Genomic DNA, 17,647 nt, shown 5'->3' on the forward strand with positions numbered 1-17,647 from the left:
TTATAAATCGTTCTACTATAAGGACACATGCACATGAATGTTCATTGCAGCACTGTTTACAATAGCAAAGACCTGGAACCAACCCAAATGCCCATCGATGATAGACTGGACAAGGAAAATGTGGTACATATACACCATGGAATACTATGCAGCCATCAAAAACAAGTTCGTGTCCTTTGTAGGGACATGGATGAACCTGGAAACCATCATTCTCAGCAAACTGACACAAGAGCAGAAAATCAAACACCACGTGTTCTCACTCATAGGCAGGTGTTTAACAATGAGAACACATGGACACAGGGAGGGGAGCACGACACACTGGGGCCTGTTGAGGGGAAATGGGGGAGGGACAGGGGTGGGGAGGTGGGGAGAGATAGCATGGGGAGAAATGCCAGATATAGGTGAAGGGGAGGAAGGCAGCAAATCACACTTCCATGTGTGTACTTATACAACAATCTTGCATGTTCTTCACATGTACCCCAAAACATTAAATGCAATAAAAAAAAAGATAAAAAAGAATATAAATAAAAAATAAATGTCTATACAATTTCCAAAATTTAGTAAGTTCTCATGAAATGTAACCCATTGGTGTTGCTTTGTATTTCCAACACTGGAAAGAAATAAGTATACAATCCGCATTTGATTAAGAGGCAGCATTTAATTGCTCAGCATACACAGAGAGCTGGCAAATGCCAGCACCTCTCTGCAGTAAGAATTAAAAACAGGCCTAATGGAAGCTGGGTCTCCTTGAAGGACTGTTGGAGTGGGGTTAGAGAGAATCCTCAAGTTATTTTTCCATTTCCTGCTAAGGTAAGTGTGGGCCATTTCAATTTACAGATGAGGAAACTAGGTCTCAGAGAAATTAAACAAGCTGCCAAGGGACATGTCCTTTGTAGGGACATGGATGAATCTGGAAACCATCATTCTCAGCAAACTGACACAAGAACAGAAAATCAAACATTGCATGTTCTCACTCATAAGTGGGTGTTGAACAATGAGAACACATGGACACAGGGAGGGGAGCCTCACACACTGAGGTCTGTTGGGGGAGGCTAGAGGAGGGACAGTGGTGAGTGGTAAGGTTGGGGAGGTGGTTGTGCCTAAAGACATGCCCATAGCTACACAGATAGCAGAACTTTCAGCCCATTCACATAAAAACTTACACAAACTTCCAACCCACTCAGATAAAGAAATAGGGCCTGATATAGAAATGCCTTTGTCCTTTATATAATCAACAGGCTCCCAGGAAAATATTTCTTCTTTTTTTGTGGGCATGAACAAGGTGAGTTCCAGTAAACACTTTCCTTTTCTTTTTGAACTGTGAACCTGGCCTCTACGAATCATCACTTCAATTGCTGATAGGTCCTGGGCCAAACTGAGTAGCTCCTGTGAATCATTACTTGAATTCCTGATTGGTCCGAGGCCAAGATTCCAGACCAAACTGAATCATACTTTCTCCAAGACAGCACACAGACTAAACACATTCCTTCCCCTGCCCAATCCATAAAAACCCCAGACCCCAGTCTCATAGTGAACAACCCATATGCTCCCCCTCTCCACTATGGAGAACTTATTTCTTTCACCTACTAAACTTTCACTCCAACCTGACTCTTGGTCCGCACTCCTTAATTTTCTCAGTTGTGAGATACAAAACTTCAGAAACTATTTCAAACAACAAAAGACTACTACATATTTTAATATAAATGACAAGACTACAACATATTTTGATGCATTTGCTGGGAACGAAAGGGATTCATCTAAAGGGTAAATAAGAGTGGACATTTAACTCTTTACTTTCATTTTGGAGGCTTGTCCTCAGTTTTTTTCTCTCAAGAAAAGTCAGCCAGTGCCTCTTCTCAAAAAACAAAACAAAACAAAACAAAACAAAACAAAACAAAACAAAACAAAACAAAACAAAACAAAACAAAACGAAAAAACTGTGTCCCTGTCAGCCAGTTAAAAAACTGATTGGGTGGCTTCCAGCCTTAAGACTCAGGGGACAGACTTGTTGGAGAGAAGTTTGTCAATCCCCATTGCTCTCAGGTGTTGGAAATGTTGGCTCTGTTCCAATCCAGTTTCCTTTCACACAGGGCCTAGCTGTCACATGGGGCTGGAAGGAGGTCCTGCAGCAACTGAAGGTTTCTAGCCAAGGCTACAGCTTGGTGTTACCTGAAGGCCTCTGGGCTAACTCCAGTCCTTGATACCCCATCAGGTGTTAGTAGTCTTTTCCAGACTTTTCTATTGCATTTTCTTCCTTTCTTTTCTCAACTATCATGTCTCCTATCCCTTCTTTGTATACAATGAGTGGGTGTTTTCACAACCTGGGGATATAGTCCTGTTGGGTAAAGTCAGCCAGTGCCTTAGTAATCAGAAATGCAATTCAATGAATTATTGTCCCTGTGGTTTCCTTGAAATGAGGAAATTCCAAGACCTGAATCTGGAGACCTATTCATCTCCCAATGATAATATTTAATGGGGTTAGACGAGGAGTTATTTCTCCCAGGACAATTATCCCCCCTTCATTTAAACTTTTTCTTTTCCCATGTGAATAGCTAATATTGATCAACAGAACTAGACAAACTTTCTATGAAACAAGTTAATTTTCTTCTACTGAGAGACATACTGTGGAGACAGCCTATCAAGCCCCAGACATCTCTTTTTAACTTTTCCCTGAAAAGAATTTAGTTGGAATTTTTACCTAACATTTCAGACCTTACAGCTCCACCCAGAGGGATGGGATTTTTCTCCATGGGTAGCCTTGTCAACCCTTCGCCCCAAACCTCAAGCTCCCCAATTCTTTTCTCTCTTACGTCCTTCTGTCAGTGATCATGCCCCATGCCCTATTTGTAGTTAACAAAATTTCACTTTCAATAGCCAGGAGGAAGCCATCCTGGCAACACAGATTTTAGCCTTTATACTGTCCCTGTCAAAGAAATGCCAGCTATTCAATCCTTGTGTTCTCTTGAGGCACCTATTCTACATCCAACTGCATTGTAATTTAAACAACAACAACAACAACAACAAACACGATTTTACATTTAGAAGTCAATTGGTTCCATTCTCTGGAACTTCAGTGTTCCACTGGGACCATAACAGGGGAAGCCAGAGATATTATTAAGATACTCTCTCCATTAAAGACTCTTGCCCAAATCCAACTACAACATAATCTCTCCCAGGCCCCTGGGGTACCCTGGAAGGCTTTTGGGCTGAGTGGGTCTAGAAAACCAGCAGGGCAGAAAACTAGGTCCTTACACAGGTGAATATGACTAGTGCTGCCAGTTAGGTCCTCCAGATACATGGGTGAAGATCACACTTGCATCCATGGGTGGAACTTATGTTGGTTATTGAGACCCAGAGGACAAGGGAGGGAAGAGGAGAAGGAAGATGCCCTTTCTCTCTTTCTCTCCACCCCAAGTCACTCGGAAGGAAAAGGGAAGACTACAGGATGTCTTTGTCTCCCTTATCTTGCTAGATGTATAACAAACCTTCTACAGTCTATGCTCCTCTCGAACACATTCTGAAACACTGGAACTTCTTTGACCCCGAGACTCAGAAGAAAAAACAAATATATTCTATTATACAAGGGCGTGGTCATCTTACCAACTACAAGACAGACAGGAGACCTGGCCGCCTCAGAAAACTAGATCTATCCAACTAGATCTTTCCTACAGACGTGAGGACAAATGGTCCAAGATTCTCTATATACAAACCTTTTTTGCCCTGCAAGACAACCCAAATCTTTATAAGCATAGTAAAATTAACCCTGCCCTCTTAACAGCCATAGCAGACAAGCCTACAAAAGATAATTCCCCAAAGTCAGAGAGACCTATACAACTTATAGGTACCCGTCCTGACCCCCTTTTCCAGGGCCCCCAATAGTCATATCATCAGCTCCTCCAGTTGTGCCACCCACAAAACCCCTAAATTCACTGTTATCTCTACAAGAAATGCCCAGCAGACATAGTACTACTAAGGTTCAAGTTCCCTTCTCATTACAGGACCTTAGACAAATAAAGGGGGACCAAGACAGGTTCTCTGACAACCATGATAGATATATAAAGACTTTCCAAAATCCAACACAAGTGTTTAACCTTACATGGAGAGATAGTATACTACTGCTAAGCCAAACCCTAACTACTACCGAGAAACAGAGAACCCTACAGACAACAGAAACATTCAGAGATGACCAACATGTCTCCTATAACAAGTCCAAAAAAAATCCAGTCAAAAGGATAAAGAGGTGAAAAAGGGACAGGATCCCAATTCCCAATAGGAAGACAAACAGTGCCCCTTGAAAGCCCTAATTAGAGCCCTAGTGATTCCATAAATAAATGGGGAAAAAAAAAAAACACTTTCTAATGTACATATTAAAAGACTTACAAAAAACCGGAACCAAACATCATAATTACTCTAAATTGTCTATGTTAAATAAAAAAACAGATAAAAATCCCTCAGCCTTTATGGAAAGGCTGAGAAAAGCTTTAATAAAACACATCTCACTGTCTACAAATTCAGTGAAGAACAGATTTATTACTCAAACAACCCCTCATATCATAAAGAAGTTACAGAAACAGACCCTGTCGAAAAATCACTCTGATTTTTCTCACCCTGAAGTTAAAACTTTATAGTACATAAATTGCACTCTCCTCTGTGCCCTAACCAAAGATGTCTCAAAAAAACACTGAAACTCTTTTTCATTTCTAAACTGAAAGAGAATATAGGGTTTCAAAATCTAAAATTCAACTCTGCCAAACTTCAGTAACATACCTAGGTCTAGTCTTACCAGAATGGACCAGAACACCAGGTGAGAAAAAAAATTTAGCCCATTTACTCCTTTCCCTTTCCCAAAACAATTCAGGGGATTCTTAGACATTACTGGATTTTACAAACTATGGGTATGTGGGTATGGTGAAATAACTCACCCTTTATACTACCTCATAAAAAATAAACCTTCAAACATCTAAAACTCACTCCCTAAAACTCAAAAAACCTTAAGCAGTTAAAAAAAGCCTTACTTAAAACATCAGCCCTCAGTCTTCCAATAGGGAAGATATTTAATCTCTGTATATCAGAAAAGAAAGTTTTAACTAAAACCAAAATCCAGCTCAACAACCAGTAGACTAAAGAAGAAACTTGACTTGATGACTAAAAGATGGCCAACCCACCTCCAAACAGTTACAACGGTGACTTTACTGGTGCCAGAAGCCACCAACTTAAGAAGAACAACTTACACCACACGCAATATAACAGGACTTTAAAAGAAGTCTCTCTAACAATCACCTTCTCAAATATCAAACTTTATTACAAGAAGAAATCCACAGTCCAATTGAAAACTTGCCTTTTCCTAAACCAAGCCACTTTCTCCCGGAAGAAACTAGAGAACCTGAACATAATTGTGAAGAGGTAATGGTACAAACTGACAGAAGAAATGATAAGAATTACTGTTTATATTATCTGTAAAGTTTTAATTAATAAGAAATATTTTCTTAAAAAACACTCAACTTAATTAAAAGTGGATATCCAAACTATAGATATATTCAAAAGGCCTTTATATTTTTTCTTCATAAATCTCATTTTTCTGGAAAACGTTTTTTTCTCAGTTGACTGAATGACTTTTCTCCACTCTGTCGTGCCACTCTTGGTACATACATGAAAGGCCCTAAGATAACTTGTGATGGCCTAAGACTCCTTGAAAAAACAGAAAAGGTACCACAGATCCCATTTTGAGAAAAATCTCTATTTTCCTCATAGAAACCCTAGAATTAGAGACAGACAGATCCTTCTCAAAATCCGTTTTTGCCTTCCAACTATGCCCCAGAAGCTACATATTCTCCTAGCCCTACTCTTAAAAGACTCCACCCTGAGTTCTGTCCTTTGAGCAGAGTGACAGTGTCCATTTTCAGCTCTGCATAGCAGAAGCTGGAGTTTAACAGTTGTCACAGACCAGTGAACACTATTGGTTTCAGATTAGTGTAAGGGTAAGTGAATCAGGCTGAGGAACTTGGGAAAGTTATGTGAATTGAGGGTTCCATGGAACCAGTGGCTTTGCTTCAGATGGCAGAGTGAGGGATAAATTTTCCCCCTCAGGGATAGCTGTCATTCTGTCATGTAAAGCCATGATGCTGCTGGAGCTAGGCTGGCTGCATTCCTGAATTCACCTTTTCTATTTGAAAAGTGAGGCTTATTGAATTTTTCTTACCTCATTAGTCATTGAGTCTAAGTTGACTCACTCCAAAGTGGAAATATCCGTCAGGATAGTCACAAGGCCTCCTTGAGTCAGGTGTTCAATTTTGACAAGAACCCAGTAGCAAGCTAATAGCTACTTTTCAAAAGAGGCATGTGAGGTAGCTTTATCAGGGGAACCGTGAGTTCAAATCTCCAAGAGGTAAGAGGTTGCTTCCCTTTCCCAGATGGTCAGATTGGAAAAATAATCAGTCACAGAGACTTGTAGCTTAAAGGGGTCATTAGAGTTGTGAGGACCCAGAGATAGAGAGCACGTCACAGCTTGATGAAAAGATTCCAATTCAGTCTTTTGGCTTGGGCCCCACTCAAAGGATGCTGATTTGGAGGGTAGCTAATATGAAGGACCAAGTAGAATGCCCAAGAGAGATACATACTGTCTTTAATACCCACAGAGTCAAAGAAGGTTTTCTCTTTGATCCCTAGGACCTAAAAGAAAACAGGCAAGAGGAGCCCAACATTTAGGCATGGCAACGCAATGTTTTTTGGTGTCTTGGATGAGGCCCTGGAACAGCAAAACAATATTAAATAAAAACTATAAAAATCTGAACAAAGTATGGACTTTATTTCAAAATAATGTATCAATATTGGTTCATTGATTGTGACAAATATGCCATACCAGTGTAAGATGTTAAAATAGGGAAAACTGGGTGCAGAGTCTATGGGAACTCTCTGTGCTAGCTTTGCAATTTTTCTGAAAATATAAAACTTTTAAAATAAAACGCTTATATTATATTCTAACATACTTCATAATCTTTGCTAACAGTGATCCCTCTGCTTAAAATGTTATTCCTATTATATTTGTCTATTAAAAATTCTACTTATCCTTCAGGGTCTCTCTATGAAGCTTTCTTTGATCTACACAGTCAGACATTCAGACATTTTTGATTCCCTCTTCTCAAACTCCAAAGCACTTTGCTTGTACCTTTCACATGCTAGTCATTACATTCTGCCTTCTACTATATTTTATGTGAATCTCTTAGCTCTCCTATTGGCTTATAAGTTTCTGGACAGAAGAAAGGAGTGGATCTTTAATTCTGCAAACATTTATTTAATTTCTACTACATGCCAAGAACTCTGTTAGGGCCTGAAAGCTACAAAAATGAGTGGGATTCTCCCTCCTCTTAAGGAACTCACAATCTGAAGGAGAAGGAAGAATGCGTACAATTATACTATAAATCACACTCTGATAAGTGCTGTAGAAAACTAAGGTATTATGTGCCTTTCATGTACCGGGCAGTTTACATGCTTTCCTTTATTTAATCCTCACAACAACCTGCATGATAAGCATTACAATTCTGTTTTATGGATCAGGAAATTAAGTCTATGAGAGGTCAAATAACTTGCAGAATATCAGGGATTCAAACTCAGGTGTACTGATGTCCAAATCCTATGCCCTTTCCATTTTACCGTGATTTAACAGAATGTCTGGTATCTAGTAGGTGTTCAATAAATGTCTGTTGAAAATGACTAAAATACTGGTATTCACTAGCCTCTAATTATATATATGAAATATACACAGTACATGGAACAATTTAAATAAATGTAAACAAGAAGGTTACATTTTAGTCCCTACTTATTAATTCTTCATTGTAATTCTCAACTGATCCTTCACTATTCAATCTGGCCTTTTAATTATTAATAACTTACCTTAAAGCCTAATAGCCTCCTTCATATAAATAACTCTGAATTGTTGAAGAGCTGTGATCATTTGCATCATCAGATAATGGTTTTCCACAACTGTTCCCTTCAACAAAGTTCTGAAGGCTTGGTGAAGGCAACTGAAGAGCTATAAGCAGTAGTTAAGCATCCTTTCCTTTATTTTTATTCATTGGACACTCATCTAACAAATATTTATTTAACACCTCATGTGTGGCATATACTCTACTAACTGTCAGGAAAACAAAATTTGATTAATGGCATGCTTATCAAGCTGTTATCTTAGCTAGTTTTCTTCAGGCCTTAAAACCCTGGAGTAGCCGGGTGCGGTGGCTCAAGCCTGTAATCCCAGCACTTTGGGAGGCCAAGGCGGGTGGATCACAAGGTCAAGAGATCGAGACCATCCTGGTCAACATGGTGAAACCCTGTCTCTACTAAAAATACTAAAAATTAGCTGGGCATGGTGGCGTGTGCCTGTAATCCCAGCTACTCAGGAGGCTGAGGCAGGAGAATTGCCTGAACCCAGGAGGTGGAGGTTGCGGTGAGCCGAGATCGCGCCATTGCACTCCAGCCTGGGTAACAAGAGCGAAACTCCGTCTCAAAAAAAAAAAAAAAAAAAAAAAACCCTGGAGTAACAACTTCATTAGTCATCAAGGAAATGCAAATTAAATCTATGACTAGATACCACTACACATTCAATAAAATGCCTAAAATCAAAGACTGACAAAACCATATGTTGGCAAGTAGATGGGAAAACTAGAACTCTCATACACTGCACAAGGGAGTGAAAATTGGAAAAACCACTTTGAGTAACTGTTTGACAATATCTACTAAAGCTAAGAGTGCACATATCCAGTGACCCAGCAATTCCATTTCTGAGTATATACCTAAAAGAAATGAGTGGATTTGTGCACCAAGAGACATGTACAAGAAAGTTTATAGTCATATTATTCATGGTAACCCCAAAATAAAAACAATTCAACAATAGAATGGATAAATTAACAGTGGTATATTCACACAATAAAATACCAATAAGAATTACCAACTGTCATTCAGGGAGGAACACAAATCTCACAAAAATAACAGTAAGTGAAAGAAATCAAACACAAAAGAGTACATGGTATTTTATTCCATTTACAGAAAGTCCAAAAACAGCCAAAACCAATCAACACTTTAGAAATGAGGATTGTGTTGTCTATGGCCATATCACCCTGAACCACCCTGAATATGCCCAGTCTCATCTGATCTCAGAAGTTAAGTAGGGTCGGGCCTGGTTAGTACTTGGATGGAAGAAATGACCATTGTGGCAACTATTAAGATGAAGTAGTTAAGGTGCATGGGCACATTGGGGAACTTCTAGGGTGCTGGTACTGTTCTTTTTCTTGATTGGTGTGATTACACAGGTATGTTCACTTCGTAAAAATGCAATTTGTATGTATGTCATACTTCAATAAAAAATAAAGCTTATAAATAGAACTCTGCAGCATATTCTATTCTTTTAGTAGTGTCTTCTAAACTTACCTTTTTTTTTTTTCAAGATGAAAAAGATTTATTCAGAAAAATCAGCACAGGACAAAGATATCCTCAATAATCCATCTCAGAATCCCTGAATATTCAGAATCTATATGAAATGTAGGTGGCAATTCCGATTTCACAGAACATCAATGGTTTATACAAATTAAACTCCTGTACCCTCCCACCCCCACATATACTACTCTATCTACCCCTTATTGACATCAGCTTATAAACTTACCTGTTTATAAGAATTGCTTGGTGCCCTTGTTTAAAAATGTAAATTTCCAGTCTTGATCCCAGACCTGCTGAATCAGAATCTATGTGCATGGGGGGAGTGCAGAGAATCATCATTTAAAAAGCAATCTTCTAAGCATATCTTTGGTATGAGGCAAGTTTTATAAACCTTGCTCTATAACATTCACGAGTGCTTTGGTTTGCTGAAACTTTCTTATTTGCTTCCCAGTGCTGAGTTTTGATGTCTAACTACCCAGTGCTTTGTAGGGATAAACTATCTAGAAGGTCCTTTAGAGAGCCTTAATTTCAATCTTCTTCTTTTAGAGTAGGAACAGAGACCCATGTTAATTTTTAACTTACCCAAGATTGTAATAAAAGTGTCAAAAAGACTTGAGGTGTGGCAAGAAGATACCTGACTATAGTTTTGTATTCAAAGTGATAAAAGATCCAATTTATGAAGAATGCACGTGCCCCTAAAAATATCTATGGCAGAGACAGTAATGTCTTTCTCTAGTATATAAAGAAAGATCAGGGACTGGAGAGAGATTTTCAAATGCCTTGGGAAAGATAAGTAATCAGAATGACCTATGAAACCAGGTGGTTAACGTTAGTATGATAAAGGATTGGAAGCACTGATTGAGATAAATTCATACCATCAACTCAGTTCACATTAAACCAAAAAATCTAAGATGCCCTTAAAATTCATAGGATTTATGTGAAAGAAATAACAAAAGTTTTGCAAAGTACACTGAAAGTTGTCATCATTTCCAATTACGCTGTGGCAAGAATGTAAATTAAATTCTTACAAGACTGGGAACTTGGAAGCGGTTTATGTAAGCTGAGAAAATTCCTGCTCTTAGAGGAATTAGAAATAAGAGGAATGGTTGATGGCATGTAAGCCCTGTTTACCTCTAACCATGTCAGAGCAGGATGTGTGTGTGTAGGGAAGGGTATTTAATGTATGTTGAGGGGATTGTTATATAAAAAGTATTCTTAGAGAAAAAATAAAGCAAAAGACTCTGAAGAGAAAATAGATCTAGTCTTCTGTAGAAGCAGATAATGAGAGATACTGGATGGCTACAGGTAGAGAAGGAAAGCATGAGTATGGCTCAAATAACATATTATCTACAGATTTCCTCAAGCTGTGATCTTCAAACTTTAGTGGGTATCAGCATCATCAAGACTCTTAGGAGTTTCTAAAAAATATTTGTATGCCCCTCTCCCAGGGATCCTGATTTAGCAGGTCAATGCAGGGCACAGGAAACTGTATTTTAACAAAAACACTCCCCGTACCCTCACCCCCACACATGTACATCATGCCAAGGAGTTTCTGTTGCACACTAAAGTCCTCAAACTATTAATACTAAATCGTGTTATAGCCTGGGGAGAATGGTGAAACTATGGCTAGTGAGAAATTTCCAATTGCCCCTGTATCCACTTCCTCCATATTCAAAGTCCTGGGAAGGAGCTAAACACCTAGGTCATGTGGCTAAACCTAGGTCATGTGCCTGTATCCTATCTGTTGGGAGCAGGGAGTAGGAATGTTTGGCTCCTCTTGGCCTCTGTAGTGAGAGGCAGGGCCTTTTCTTCCATCAAGGTGTATGCCATGGACAAGTCCCTCAAATTGGAAATGGGTTCATATATTATGCAACCATAAAAAGATATGCAGATATTTAACACAAGGAAACAATGTGAAAACTTAAACAAATTGTTGAAGAGAAGAAGGGTCCCTAGGTTAGTGGCCATTTTGAGATCAGTAAATATCCGTATTTTGAGATCAGTGGACTGACAATTGATACAAATTTAACACTCAAAGACTCTGAGACTCAGAGAGGTTAGCATGACTTGCTGAAGGTCACTTACTAGAAAGTAGCAGAATGAGATTAGTCAAACTCTATGGAGGAAGGAGGATTTCAGCTGGACCTCAAAGTAAAAGGAAAATTTGAAAACAGCAGAAAAGAATATGGTATTGGGGTGAGGAAGGAAATCCAGGATTGGGGCACCTTATGAGTACAAGAATAAGGTAGGACTTATAACGTGCGTTCAGGGAAAACTGAATAGCTCAGTTTAGCTTGACTGGAAGACTTGTACAGTGAAGAAGCAGGGGGAGGTAAAAATAGACAGGAGCCAGATCCTAGAGAGCCTTGGATGAATGTTTTAGGAAGAATAAACTGGTCAAAGTGTATCAGATTGCTTGGAATCTGGATGCAGGGGAACAACCAGAGTGGAAAAAAAAAAAAAAAAAGGAAACAAACCCATGTAGTGTATTGAAGCCAAAGCTCTAGAGTCAGAAGGTCCTTGGGCATGTTACTTAAACTCTCTTTGTCTCATTTCTGCAAATCTGTAAGATAGAGTTAATAGCAATATCTACCTCATAAGGTTGTGGTGAGAATTAACAAATTAATAATAGATTTGAAGGCTAATGAGTGTATTAGTCAGGGTGGTAGCAAAAAACAGATGGCACATTCATATTAGACAATTTAGGAAAATTTAATAAAAGGACTATTATGAAAGATGTGGGTAGGGCATAGGAAAATCACAAGTGTTAGTAGAGGACCCCAGATGAATAATGGTGAGGTTATTACTACTCCTAGTCCTGTAGGAGGGAGGAGAGGAAGTGGGCAAAGTTAGTTGATGGGAGGGGGAGATATTGAGAGAGTCATCTAATAAGTACTGTGAATTTAGCCATCCCACAGAGACCCTGAAGGGAGTGAGCTGAGTGAATAAACACCCTGACCTCATTCACCTTCCTCTCACAGATCTCCTGCCAGGACTTCTCAAAGGTGGAACACAGGAAGCCAGGCTATAAGAAAGACCATTAATGATGTCAGTTTCCCAGGGCACAAAGCATGAGGAAAAGTATGGAGAAGGATGAAGAACAAAAGTGGAAGAGCAATAGGTAAGTATCTGATAATTAATGCGGTGATTGAGATTTTAGGCCCTGCCTGGCCCCAAGCCTTCTGGCTTGCTGTGGTCATCATGCCCTTTAGAATTTAGGAGATTCTCAGGAAGGCTTGATGCTTATATTTCTGTTGGTTACTTCTATCTGTGAGTTTCTACTTCCATCATGTTCTTACTACCTTCTCATGCCTTCTGGGTATGTGAGTCCCTTTTTGCACAGTGTCAGCCTCCCACTCACTCGTTTCTTCCATTTCCCCATTTACTACCTGTAACTGTGTGTGCACATTTTACAGAAGGACAAAGTACAGTCAGTCCTCCATACTTGTGGATTCTGTTGTTCATGAATTGACTGCAGATCAAAAATATTCAAAAATATTGCCTTTGTACTCAACATGTACAGACTTTTTCTTGTAATTATTCCCTAAACAATACAGTATAAAAACTATTTACATTGTAATTACATTGTATTAGGTATTGTGAATCATCTAGAGGTGAGCACTAAAGTATACGAGAAGATGTGCATAGGTAATATATTAATATTATGCCATTTTATATCAGGGACTTGAGCATCTACAGATTTTGATATCCACAAAAGGACCTGAAACCAATCCTCTACAATACCAAGGGATGACTGGACTTGCAATGAAATGGTAAACAACTTGAAATTAAATAGTGGGCATCTGTAACCTTAAAAGTCCCTTAGGCATTATACTAGGGCTTGAGTTTCCCCGATGTTGCTCAATTCTAATTATTTCTTTTTTGATCTTCTCCATACTTTCTCTCAGATTACAAATCCCCAGACCAAACCATTACTGCTAAATTCTCAAGCAGAGCAGTTTAGCTCTAGGTTTATTCCAACCATGCCCCAAGGGCAATCTCTGAGCAATCAAAATGACTCATTAAGGTGTTTAACTAAAACACAGATTCTTCACCTATGAGGGAATGAATAGTTATTGAGCTATTAAACTGACACTTTTATTTTCTACCCATTAGTTGGTTTGTGTTGCTTTTCAGGCGTGAATTGATGAGCACCTGGTCTGATAGAATCCTAAAAGGATCGAAAATAAAGGGACACATGTGAAATACATTAGATGAGAAAAACACAAACCAACAAACTGTGATGGCTATCTAGATGTGGATGAGAGCCCAAGAGAAGGAAGAGGGCCATCCGACAACAGGGTTTGCAGCCTGGGTGATTGAGTCTTGATGCTTTAGGTTTAATTTTGCTGCAGCCTGCTGAGAGTTATGCCATCATTTTCTCCAACAAGTGATTAATTTGACCACCATGAAACATTACACCAAATCTCTCTCTCTCTCTCTCTCTCTCTCTCTCTGTCTCTCTGTCTCTCTCTCTCTCTCTCTCTCTCTCTCTCTCTCTCTCTCTCTCTCTCTCTGTCTCTGGTGTGTGGGTGTGTGCGTGCATGTGTACTTAGTGGATTTAGCATGAATGAAGAAAATTCTGCTCAGGCAAGCCTTAATACTAAGACCTGCCTATCCCTTCCCTTGCTGAAACTCATACTTTTTTATGCTCTGTCCCTGTTGGAAGGAAATCATTATCAGGCCAGTTTCTGATCTCTCACAGAGACATAAGGAATCTTTATGACCTCACCTATTCCCTTCATTAAGAGTGAGGTAGCTTCTATCCCAGGCTATGCCTCTCTCTCTTTAGTCTTCTTCTCTCTTACCTCTCCACTTTTCATTGCTGCCATTTGTCCTCTCCCTCAGTTTATTGTCCTCCAAAAGCTAGAGAAGGGGGTCTGGGCCACAGTCACAGCTGCTTTAACCCACATCCATTCACCTAAAAATCACCCAAACTGAACCATGTTTCCTCAGTGTCAAAAAACTGTTTTGTTTTACCGTTGATCCTGAAGCACTGCAAGGGACTAATATCTCATTGCCTTTTTAGAAAATACTTGTATATCAATAACTGTATTCACATACCATAAAATTCAGTCTTTGAAAGTATATAATTCAGTTGCCATTAGTATATTCACTAACTCTCATTTCAGAATATTTTCACCACTCACCTGAAAAAAAAAATCCATTAGGAGTCATTCGAATTTCTTCTTGCAACCCCTAGAAACCACTAATCTAGTTTTTGGCCCCATATAGAACCTATTTTTTAAATTTTACTTTAAGTTCTGGGGTACATGTACAGATCTTGCAGGATTGATACAGAGGTATAAACATGCCATGGTGGTTTGCTGCCTCCATCCCCCTGTCACCTACATTAGGTGTTTCTCCCAATGTTATCCCTCCCCAATCTCCCCAACCCCTGCTATCCCTCCCCTAGCCCCCCATCCCCCAACAGACCCCAGTGTGTGATGTTTCCCTCCCTGTGTTCATGTTTTCTCATTGTTCAACACCCATTTATGAGTGAGAACATGTGGTGTTTGGTTTTCTGTTCTTGCGTGACGTTGCTGAGAATGATGTTTTCCAGAATCATCCATGTTCCTGTAAATGATATGAACTCATCCCTTTTTATGGCTGCATAGTATTCCATGGTGTATATGTGCCATATTTTCTTTGTCCAGTCTATCATTAATGGGCATTTGGGTTGGTTCCAAGTCTTTGCTGTTGTAAACAGTGCCGCAATAAACATACATGTGCATGTGTCTTTATAATAGAATGATTTACAATTCTTTGGGTATATACCCAGTAGCAAGATTGCTGGGTCAAATGGCACCTCTATTTCTAGATCCTTAGAAATCGCCACACTGTTTTCCACAATGATTGAACTAATTTACACTCCCACCAACAGTGTAAAAGCATTCCTGTTTCTCCACATCCTCTCCAGCATCTGTTGTCTCCTGATTTTTTAATGATCAGCATTCTAACTGGCATGAGATGGTATCTCAATGTGGTTTTGATTTGCATTTCTCTAATGACCAATGATGATGAGCATTTTTTCATATGTTTGTTAGCCACATAAATGTCTTCTTTTGAAAAGCATCTGTTCATATCTTTTGCCCACTTTTTGATGGAGTTGTTTTTTTCTTATATATTTGTTTTAGTTCTTTGTAGATTCTGGATATTAGCCCTTTGTCAGATGGGTAGATTGCAAAGATTTTTTCCCATTCTATTGGTTGCCGGTTCACTCTAATGATTGTTTCTTTTGCTGTGCAGAAGCTGTGGAGTTTGATTAGGTTCCATTTGTCTATTTTGGCTTTTGTTGCCAGTGCTTTTGGTGTTTTGGTCATGAAGTCCTTGCCTACGCCTATGTCCTGAATGGTTTTGCCTAGATTTTCTTCTAGGGTTTTTATGGTGTTAGGTCTGATGTTTAAGTCTTTAATCCATCTGGAGTTAATTTTAGTGTAAGGTGTCAGGAAGGGGTCCAGTTTCTGCTTTCTGCACATGGCTAGCCAGTTTTCCCAACACTGTTTATTAAATAGGGAATCATTTCCCCATTGCTTGTTTTTGTCAGGTTTGTCAAAGATTGGATGGTTGTAGATATGTTGTGTTTCCTCCGAGGTGTCTGTTCTTTTCCGTTGGTCTATATCTCTGTTTTGGTACCAGTACCATGCTGTTTTGATTACTGTAGTCTTGTAGTATAGTTTGAAGTCAGGTAGTGTGATGCCTCCTGCTTTGTTCTTTTTGCTTAGAATTGACTTGGCTATGCATGCTCTCTTTTGGTTCCATATGAACTTTAAGGTGTTTTTTTCCAGTTCTGTGAATAAGGTCATTAGTAGTTTGATGGGAATCGCGTTGAATCTGTAAATTACTTTGGGCAGTATGGCCATTTTCACGATATTGATTCTTCCCAGCCATGAATATGGAATGTCTCTCCATCTGTTTGTGCCCTCTCTTATTTCGTTGAGCAGTGGCTTGTAGTTCTCCTTGAAGAGGTCCTTTACGTTCCTTGTTAGTTGTATTCCTAGGTATTTTACTCTCTTTGTAGCAATTGTGAATGGCAGTTCATTCTTGATTTGGCTCTCTTTAAGTCTGTTATTGGTGTATAGGAATGTTGTGATTTTTGCACATTGATTTTGTATCCTGAGACTTTGCTGAAGTTGCTTATCAGTTTCAGGAGATTTTGGACTGAGACAACAGGGTCTTCTAAATATACAATCATGTCATCTGCAAATAGAGACCATTTTACTTCCTCTTTTCCTAATTGAATACCCCTTTATTTCTTTTTCTTGCCTGATTGCTCTGGCTAGAATTTCCAATACTATGTTGAAGAAGAATGGTGAGAGAAGGCACCCTTGTGTAGTGCCAGTTTTCAAAGGGAATGCTTCCAGTTTTTGCCCATTCTGTATCATATTGGCTCTGGGTTTGTCAAAAATAGCTCTCATTATTTTGAGATACATTCCATCGATACCTAGTTTATTAAGAGTTTTTGGCCTAAAGCACTGTTGAATTCTGTCAAAGGTCTTCTCTGCATTCATTGAGATAATCATGTGGTTTTTGTCTTTAGTTCTGTTTATGTGATTGACTACGTTGATAGATCTACATATGTTGAAGCAACCTTGTATCCCCGGGATGAAGCCGACTTGATCGTGATAGATAAGCTTTTTGATATGCTGTCACGTTCGATTTGCCAGTATTTTATTGAAGATTTTTGCATTGATGTTCATCATGGCTATTGGCCTGAAATTTTCTTTTTTAGTTGTGTCTCTGCCAGGTTTTGGTATCAGGATGATGTTGATCTCATAAAATGAGTTAGGGAGGGTTTCCCTCTTTTAGTATTGTTTGGAATAGATTCAGAAGGAATGGTATCAGCTCCTCTTTGTATCTCTGGTAGAATTTGGCTGTGAACCCATTTGGACCTGGACTTTTTTTGGTTGGTAGGCTATTAATAGCTGCCTCAACTTCAAACCTTGTTATTGTTCCATTCAGGGATTTAACTTCTTCCTGGTTTAGTTTTCAGAAGGTGTAAGTGTCCAGGAATTTACCTATGTTTTCTAGATTTACTGGTTTATGTGCATAGAGTTGTTTGTAGTAATCTCTGATGGTAGTTTGTATTTCTATGGGATCGGTGGTGATATCCCCTTTATCATTTTTTGTTGCAGCTGTTCGATTCTTCTCTCTTTTTGTCTTTATTAGTCTAGCTAGCAGTCTATTTTGTTGTTCTTTTAAAAAAAAACAGCTCTTGGAT

The 17,647-nt window shown here is 39.0% G+C and overlaps 1 protein-coding gene across 6 annotated transcripts in view; it reads left to right on the plus strand.

The window, feature by feature from the left end:
- RAB9B (RAB9B, member RAS oncogene family) overlaps positions 1-17,647 on the plus strand; it is a 60,539-nt gene that overhangs the window by 12,656 nt on the left and 30,236 nt on the right. For 4 of the 6 annotated variants that reach the window (XM_074392083.1, XM_039463955.2, XM_074392087.1 and 1 more), the window contains exon 2: positions 12,408-12,547. The gene's annotated coding sequence lies outside the window, so the exon portion shown is untranslated. Of the gene's footprint in view, positions 1-12,407; positions 12,548-13,107; positions 13,200-17,647 lie in introns of all 6 variants that reach the window. The other 2 variants (XM_074392084.1, XM_074392088.1) reach the window with 1 other exon arrangement.

The sequence above is a fragment of the Saimiri boliviensis genome, chromosome X (assembly GCF_048565385.1).
Source record: "Saimiri boliviensis isolate mSaiBol1 chromosome X, mSaiBol1.pri, whole genome shotgun sequence".
Lineage (NCBI taxonomy): Eukaryota > Metazoa > Chordata > Mammalia > Primates > Cebidae > Saimiri > Saimiri boliviensis.